The following is a 9,118-nucleotide window of genomic DNA, read 5'->3' on the forward strand; positions in this document are numbered from 1 at the left end:
AAAGAAAAACATAAAAAAATGTAAACATTCTGAGCAGTCTTGTTTTATATCTATAAGGAGCTTTGAGTGTAGGCCAGGGTAACGCCACACCCTGTTGAACTGTACACGAAGACCGACTCCTATTCTACATTTGCAGAGCGTCCTGTGCATCTACTCACGTTCTTCCTGTACTCTCTTCTTCTACTCATATGTTGGCTGAAGCACACTTCCTGTTTCTGCACAGTATAATATAATAATAATACATTATTACCCTCTATTTGGTTATGAAAATACAGTTGTTCCCTAAAGCCTATAATTCACTGGTAAGGACACATACAGTATAGCATGATCATGTGAAATAAAAATAAATAAAACGTTTTTGTTCCAAGATGTTTACATGCCATTGTTGGCATTGTATAAATAAATAATAGTATAATAAATGACATAAAAGCAAAGACAAACCCGTTCCATTAAGATACATATCGTATGTCTCTCCTTCCTGACTATCATTGGGTGTCTGAGTTGTTTCCTCTGTAGGCTCAGTCAAACGTTCATATATGGAAGTCACCTCATAACACATTTTGCGTTCTGAATGCATAGCCTGCTGCTGCTGCCTGCTGCCTGCTGCCTGCTGCCTGCTGCCTGCTGCCTGCTGCCTGCTGCCTGCTCTAAAACACATTACATCGTGTTCTTGGTAATTGCAAATAGGATTACAGTAGGATGAACAGGTATGCTTATGTCAACATATTACATATCAATGTGTGCATCATAGCTGACACTGCAGAACCTTCTTACAGGCAAACGTGATTGTTTAAAACGCCTCTGCGAAATGCAAAACAAGCACAAATGTAGGCATTTAAAATTTGTAAAAAGTGAATTAATGTAATTCTACTTGCAAAGTGACAACTTTGTTATCGTGTATGCATGGCATGCAAAGGTTTGGCTGTTTCTGTGTGCTTTTCCATTCCAACCCGACCGCTTGGTGTGCGCGCGTGCGTACAGTCCTAACGTGCGTGCATGGCATGCGCTCAGAGACAAACGGAAAGAGAAAATGATGTTGCAGCGTGGAGCTAGCGCCAATGATTCGAAGGGAACCTGCCTCTTTAAGAAGACGCTCTCCTGTTGCACGGGGAGGCTGGCCCGGTGTTTTTCCACTAATGCTCACCCATTTTAAGAGACAAAGGTCAGAAAGAAAACCTTATAAATAAAATTTACCACCGTAATTCTCACTATTCAACACCCGTCCGCCGCACCTCACTGAGAAAACAGATACGTTCTAAAGGAAATTAACGGAATTCAAGTCAATACAGGTAGGCTAACGGATCATCATCATAATCATCATCACCAACATATCCCTACCTAGGCTACATCTTTATGAGCTATTTGCAAATTATTTAGAGTGCATACGCTATTAGATTCATTATAATAATTTATTTTTCTCCGATAGTGAATTTTATCATCTCTGTGTGTCACAATATATTGTTTAATCTCAAGTTTTTGGCGTGGTATGCCTTTCAGCATCAATCATTGATGCATGTTCAAAGACGGTCATATTAAAATTGTCCTCTTACATTATTGATACCAGAACGTTTAGAACACATTTCCGTAAGGGTTGAGTTCTGAGTCTTGTTATGTCGACCTCGTGCAAATATCCTCGCATTGAGAGAAGAAGGGATGAAGCGTAAATATGTCTCCAAACTCAATCAAATAAATCTTTAATAACTTATTATTTTGTGACAACCTTAGGCTACCGTGAAAAACGTCATAGTTTTACACAATAGTTCACTTGAATGTTATTCCACTGTTAATGTGTGGGTTTAATTTGACCTCTGAATGATTTCACTCTATTCTGCCACCACCGATTAATGACTAACTAAAGGACCGGAACAGTGAGAGAAGCAGTAACTGAGATGCTTTGAATAATCAGCCTACATATTGTGTGCCTCATGTTACATGTCATAGATCAACTCCTGTTTGTACTTTCTAGATGCTGTGTGTATACCCTCATTTTCACTATTGTTCCCGAAATCATTTGGATAGATAGTAAGACCAGACTCTTTCTGTCAGTACTCAGTAGCTCGTAGGCAGGAACACTCCAGCCTGGTCTCATGGACTACACGTAACATAGTAAACATAAATCTAGGCTCCTCAAATTAGTATGATATGTTATGTTTGGTATGGTTACATTCAACAGAATGGGTAGGATGGGTAGGTGTATATAACGAACATCTATCAACTCAAAGGTTACGTGTTCAAATTTCATCACATACAACTTTAGCATTTTAGCTAATTAGCAACTTTGCAACTACTTTCTACTTTTTAGCTACTTTGCAACTAATTAGCATGTTACATAATCCTTCCCCCAACCCCAACAACTAACACCTTGCCTAGCTAGCGTTAGTCACCTAGCTAACATTAGCATTAGCCACCTAGTCACCTAGCTAACATTAGCCACAACAAATTTGAATTTTTAACATCTCATACGCTTTTCAAATTCGTAACATATCCTACGAAATGAATGATGGACATCCATAAATTAATACCATACAAAACATATATTTTGTCCTATATTTATATTTATTTAAATCCCAGGCCCCTGTCCCAGCAGGAGGGCTTTTGCCTTTTGATAGGTCATCGTTGTAAGTAAAAGTATTTGTTCTTGACTGACTTGCCTAGTTAAAAAAAGTTTAAATTAAATCAAATAAAAATTAATTGGAGTGGTAGGACTTACGTTTACAATATTACGTCTATCCCTGAGTCCAGGTTGCAGCAGCCAGCCTACACTGAGATGCGTTTAATAGCATGCCAACACTTTGTGTGCCACGACAGTCGCTCAAGTTTCAGACATTTAAATTGACATACATTAACTCCACATTATCCCGCTTGTAGTTAATTTTATGCGCGTAATTTCTTGTCATTTATTGTGCTCTCTCCCTGGCTCAGACTATGTGTCATCAAAACTATTTCGATCGTTTCTGATGAATAGCAACTCCGATAGACGAGCTGATCTTTGATCCTGGTAGAAAGAAGGCTGCCAGGGAACATCAATAATTGAGGCGGTGTGTGGATGAACTGAACATAGAAAGGGACAAGTCTTATCATGTTGTCATGGAGGTCTGTGGTCGTGTAGCCTGCCTGCCTGCGTATAGCTGGTCGAATACATTATCCTTCAATCGATAGTGGGTGTCATTGTGTGATCAAAAGATTATGGCATGGGTGGGTTATGGTTGGCATGGTGTTATGGTGTAACAACGCCCGTTATTGTCTGTCTGATGAAGATGTGAAATAAATTATGATTCAAAGACTACCCCCGACTGTCATCGCAACTGGGCTTTGTTTATCAGCTTCGTTGTCTCGCTTTGTAGGCATGCAATCATTTTACTAAAAGAAGAAGGCTACATTCTATTTCATTTCCTACATTCTTTTCGGGCATTTCTGGTCTGCCTTTTTCAGTACCTATGCCCAGCAACGTGACTGAAGACACACCTCCAAGAGTTTAAATCCGTCGGTGCGTAGCCTAACAGCGATTAGTGTAACATTGTGTCATATGAAAGCCTATTATAAAATGATATTCCCTTATATGCCTCCCGCATCACCTAGTTTGTGCGTAGCTGGGAATGAGAGAAAAGAGCTGTAGGTACACTATTCCCAGCATATCATGGATAGGCTACAGGTAAACACTAGCCTACACTAAGGTTATGTAAGGTTTCGTTTGCAGGTCTCTTTATCTCTGGGGGAATGGTTGAAAACATGTCCGTGTAGAGGCTTTTTCTTTCTTAGGCAATAATTGGAACGGTTGAAGAACAAAGACTATTCATTACGTTGATTGTGTCGGAGCCTGCGGTTCGAGCGCGCGCGTCCTTGAGGAAGGAACGTAGAAGCAGACTAGCCTGTACTGTAAAGGGCTTGAGAAATGCATATATAGCCCCTTATCTGATGATTGTAAGGAAGTGGAGCGCAACGTTGTTGCCAGTTTGTTTTCCTTTACTTTGACTCGGCGCAGAGCAGTAATGTTATTCTATCACATGGACAAAAGCAAATAATGCCATCACTATTTAGTTTACCTTTCATACTGTATGTACAGTTTCCTTGCATTTTTTTTTAAAGATTTTCTCTTGCTGTTCACGGTCATTGAGTCTTTCGAAATTGCTCACCGATTCAAAAAGAGCTTTTTTTTACGAGGTGATTGTGGGTATTTCCAAAATAGTTAACAGTGTCAATAAGGTCTAATGAGGTTGAATGATTTCTAGGTTACTGTAATGGTGATTTCGATTGAACTGAGGTCTGTAGGAAAACTTCTGAAATCCACCCAGCCTTCTTTCCTTCCTAAGTCCTCGATGACTCCTTTCTTTTCAGGAGCTTTTAGTCGTCACTTGTTGTCAACACACACGGAAATGAAAATAGGTGAAAATAGGAGTTCAACTATCAATCTAGCTAAGATAAAGCAACATCCCCACTGAGGGTGTTTTCAAGCTTTGTACAACATTATTAGACCCAGTCAGGTACTTTGTGTAGACATCATTTTTAAAAATTTTACCTTTATTTAACGAGGCAAGTCAGTTAAGAACAAATGATTATTTACAATGATGGCCTAAGGACAGTGGGTTAAACTGCCTTGTTCAGAGGCAGAACAAAATATTTTTACCTTGTCAGCTCGGGGATTCAATCTTGAAACCTTTCGGTTACTAGTCCAACGCTCTAACCAATAGGCTACCTGTCAGCCCAAGGATGTTTTAACATGTTATTCCTACAGACACCAGCTGAGTATTGTGTCTCGCTCTCTGTCTCTGTCTCTCTCGCTCTCTCTCTCTGTCTCTGTCGCTCTCTCTGTCTCTGTCGCTCGCTCGCTCGCTCTCTGTCTCTGTCTCTCTCGCTCTCTCTGTCTCTGTCGCTCTCTCTCTGTCTCTGTCTCTCTCGCTCTCTCTGTCTCTGTCGCTCTCTCTCTCTCTCTCTCTCTCTGTCTGTCTCTCTCCGTCTCTGTCTCTCTCTCTCTCTCTCTCTCTCTCTCTCTCTCTCTCTCTCTCTCTCTCTCTCTCTCTCTCTCTCTCTCTCTCTCTCTCTGTCTCTCTCTCTCTCTGTCTCTCTCTGTCTCTCTCTCTCTCTCTCTCTCTCTCTGTCTCTGTCTCTCTCTCTGTCTCTGTCTCTCTCTCTCTCTCGCTCTCTCTCTCTCTCTCTCTCTCTCGCTCTCTCTCTCTGTCTCTCTCTGTCTCTGTCTCTCTCTGTCTCTGTCGCTCTCTCTCTCTCTCTCGCTCTCTCTCTCTCTCGCTCTCTCTCTCTCTCTCTCTCTCTCTCTCTCTGTCTCTCTCTCTCTCTGCTCTCTCTCTGTCTCTGTCTCTCTCTGTCTCTGTCTCTCTCTGTCTCTGTCACTCTCTCTCTCTGTCTCTGTCGCTCGCTCGCTCTCTGTCTCTCTCACTCTCTCTGTCTCTGTCGCTCTCTCTCTGTCTCTGTCTCTCTGTCTCTCTCTCTCTCCCTCCCCCCTCTCTTTGTCTTTCGGTGCATGTCACAAATTCAATTGGTTTTGATCTATCACAAGACATCTAGTGGCCCTTTGGGGTACTTCAAATCATCACAGGTGTCTGTAATAATCTCTGACCCTCTGTGTGACAAATACATGAAATAATGAAATGTGATGATTTTGAAAAAAAAGAAAATAGACTGACAAAGCTGTAAAACATTATGCTAAATATAAACCACCAGCTTAGTGAATACCATTGGTGTTTAATATGAGCGTTTCTGCATGAATGATCCTTTCTACATTTTTTACACTCTAATATTTGGCAGTTGTGAAAAAAAGAGTTACTGAGGAAGTTAAAAATAATGACATTGTCGATTAGATGCTTTTTTTTCATTAATAGTGCTATCTTCTCTTGAACCATAAACACGTGGACAATATGGACACAGATTTAAAACATTTTATACTATATATGAATAATACATCAAAAAAAAAAAGTTTTTCTAGTATAAATTACCAAAGTTTCGATAGATTACCATAGAGTTTTTGTTACTTTACCAAAATGACTAAAGAATTCTTTGGTAAACTTTGGTAAATTACCGGTAGCTTTGCAACCCTAGGCATGCTCAGAGGAGCTAACACAAGTTTTCAGGTCTTAGACAAGGCCTCTGCATTTTGATGAATTATTTTCGATTGGGTTTGTCTGGCACAATAGAACCAATCACAAAACTGGCCAACTCCAATGTCTCAGGCTAAAGCTCAAAGCTGGTATTTTTCAAATACTACTTGAACTCAAGTCTGTGTCGCCCGACCACAGAAATGTTGCCATCATGCATTTCAATAGCATGGCAAAGTCTTCTGTGGTTTATAGTTAAAGAGGAGAGCATGCAGGCAGACCACAACCCAACTTATCAATAACTCAGGCAGACCACATTCTGTACAGCAGATCAAACAGAATTCACTAAATGGGACAAACACCAACATGAGACTGCTTTGCAAAATTCTGCAAAAAATATCCTCTGTGTACAATGTTAAAAACCAAATAATGCATGCAGAGCAGAATCAGGCCGATACCTGCTAATTATCACAATCCAGAAAAGAGATGTTAAATTCTACAACCACCTAAAAAGAAGTGATTCCCAAACCTTCCATAACAAAGCCATCACCTACAGAGAGATGAACCTGGAGAAGAGTCCCCTAAGCAAACTGGTCCTGGGGCTCTGTTTCACAAACACAAACACACCCCACAGAGCCCCAGGACAGCAACACAATTAGACCCAATCAAATCATACATTGAAAGAATTAACAAAAAAATAGAGCGAACTAAAATTATATTTGGCCCTTAGCCGAGAGTACACAGTGACAGAATATCTGACCACTCTGACCCTAAACAGAGAGTGACCACTGTGACTGACCCAAACTTAACAGTGACAGAATATCTGACTTTGACTATGTACAGACTCAGTGAGCATTGCCTTGACTGACCCTAAACAGAGAGTATTGAGAAAACAGAGGCCGTGACAGAATATCTGACCACTGGCAGACCTGGTTCTCAAGAGAAGACAGGCTATGCGCACACTGCCCACAAAATGAGGTGGAAGCTGAGATGCACGTCCTAACCTCCTGCCAAATGTATGACCGTATTAGAGACACATATTTCCCTCAGATTACACATATCCACAAAGAATTAGAAAACAAATCACATTTTGATCATCTCCCATATTCCCCTTTTGTACTTTAACTATTTGCACATAGTTACAACACTGTATATAGACATAATATGACATTTCAAATGTCTTTATTCTTTTGGAAGGAGAGAGAGAGAGAGAGAGAGAGAGAGAGAGAGATAGAGAGAGAGAGAGAGAGAGAGAGAGAGAGAGAGAGAGAGAGCGAGAGCGAGAGCGAGAGCGAGCGAGAGAGCGAGAGAGAGAGAGAGAGAGAGAGAGAGAGAGAGAGAGAGAGCGAGAGAGAGAGAGAGAGAGAGAGAGAGAGAGAGAGAGAGAGAGAGAGAGAGAGAGAGAGAGAGAGAGCGAGATAGAGAGAGAGATCCATGAACGCAACACACCTTGATCAGATAGTGTTTGGATCATATTGTGTGTTGAATTGAGTCACCGGAAACCTTAGATTGCTTATCTGGAATAGACTGAGGGGTGGTCACATTCCCGTCACACTCTGTTCTGTGTTTCAAGTTCCACCAGTCACCTTCAGATACCTCTAGCCTGGTTGTGCTGTCTTGGTCATTGTCATGCCATTGGGGTGGCAGGTAGCCTAGTGGTTAGAGCGTTGGGCTAGTAACCGAAAGGTTGCAAGATAGAATCCCCGAGCTGACAAGGTACAAATCTGTCGTTTTGCCCCCTGAACAAGGCAGTTAACCCAGTTGTTTCCTAGGCCGTCATTGAAAATAAGAATTTGTTCTTTAACTGACTTGCCTAAGTTAAATAAAGGTAAAATAATAAATAAATAAAATTGCCATTTGGCAAAACAGTACAGATGAATCTGGGATCAGGCTAGCGTACCTCTTTATATCAATCAAAGGTGTTTATATAGAAGTAAGTCAATCAGCACTGCTGCTTCTGTCACAAAGTGCTTTAAGTCTTTGTCAACTTGTCTAAACGACTCGTTTACCTTGAGATCCTTGTCTGAAACACCTGTCAGCACAAAACAACAGCATTACATCAATACTATTTTGTATTCATTCATCAATACTATTTTGTATTGATTCTTCAAATGCCTTGTCAGCATACAGTAACTACAACACAATGCACAGATATGTTGTGCTTGTTATGCACATAGCTGTGACTATTGTGTGAAAGCTCTACTCCTGAATGTCTGAAATGCTGAATACAACAGGTGTAGTAGACCTTACAGTGAAATGCTGAATACAACAGGTGTAGTAGACCTTACAGTGACATGCTGAATACAACAGGTGTAGTAGACCTTACAGTGAAATGCTGAATACAACAGGTGTAGTAGACCTTACAGTGAAATGCTGAATACAACAGGTGTAGTAGACCTTACAGTGAAATGCTGAATACAACAGGTATAGTAGACCTCACAGTGAAATGCTGAATACAACAGGTGTAGTAGACCTTACAGTGAAATGCTGAATACAACAGGTGTAGTAGACCTTACAGTGAAATGCTGAATACAACAGGTGTAGTAGACCTTACAGTGAAATCCTGAATACAACAGGTGTAGTAGACCTCACAGTGAAATGATGAATACAACAGGTGTAGTAGACCTTACAGTGAAATGCTGAATACAACAGGTGTAGTAGACCTTACAGTGAAATGCTGAATACAACAGATGTAGTAGACCTGACAGTGAAATGCCGAATACAACAGTTGTAGTAGACCTTACAGTGAAATGCTGAATACAACAGGTGTAGTAGACCTTACAGTGAAATGCTGAATACAACAGGTGTAGTAGACCTTACAGTGAAATGCTGAATACAACAGGTGTAGTAGACCTTACAGTGAAATGCTGAATACAACAGGTGTAGTAGACCTCACAGTGAAATACTGAATACAACAGGTGTAGAAGACCTTACAGTGAAATGCCGAATACAACAGGTGTAGTAGACCTCACAGTGAAATACTTACTTGAGGTTTTCAGAGAACAGACGTGCAATTAAATGAGACAATTCTGTATGCAAAGCCATCAGGTCATTTTACATGTTCATATTCA

At 40.6% G+C, this 9,118-nt stretch overlaps 1 protein-coding gene across 2 annotated transcripts in view; it reads left to right on the forward strand.

The window, feature by feature from the left end:
- Window positions 1-1,038: 1,038 nt before the first annotated feature.
- The window catches only part of LOC124002543 (sodium- and chloride-dependent taurine transporter-like), a 30,631-nt gene continuing 22,551 nt past the window's right edge, over window positions 1,039-9,118 (forward strand). The window contains exon 1 of one of the 2 annotated variants that reach the window (XM_046310013.1): window positions 1,039-1,289. The gene's annotated coding sequence lies outside the window, so the exon portion shown is untranslated. The remainder of the gene's footprint in view (window positions 1,290-9,118) is intronic. The other variant, XM_046310012.1, reaches the window with a different exon arrangement.

This window comes from Oncorhynchus gorbuscha, linkage group LG18 (genome assembly GCF_021184085.1).
Source record: "Oncorhynchus gorbuscha isolate QuinsamMale2020 ecotype Even-year linkage group LG18, OgorEven_v1.0, whole genome shotgun sequence".
Taxonomy (NCBI): domain Eukaryota; kingdom Metazoa; phylum Chordata; class Actinopteri; order Salmoniformes; family Salmonidae; genus Oncorhynchus; species Oncorhynchus gorbuscha.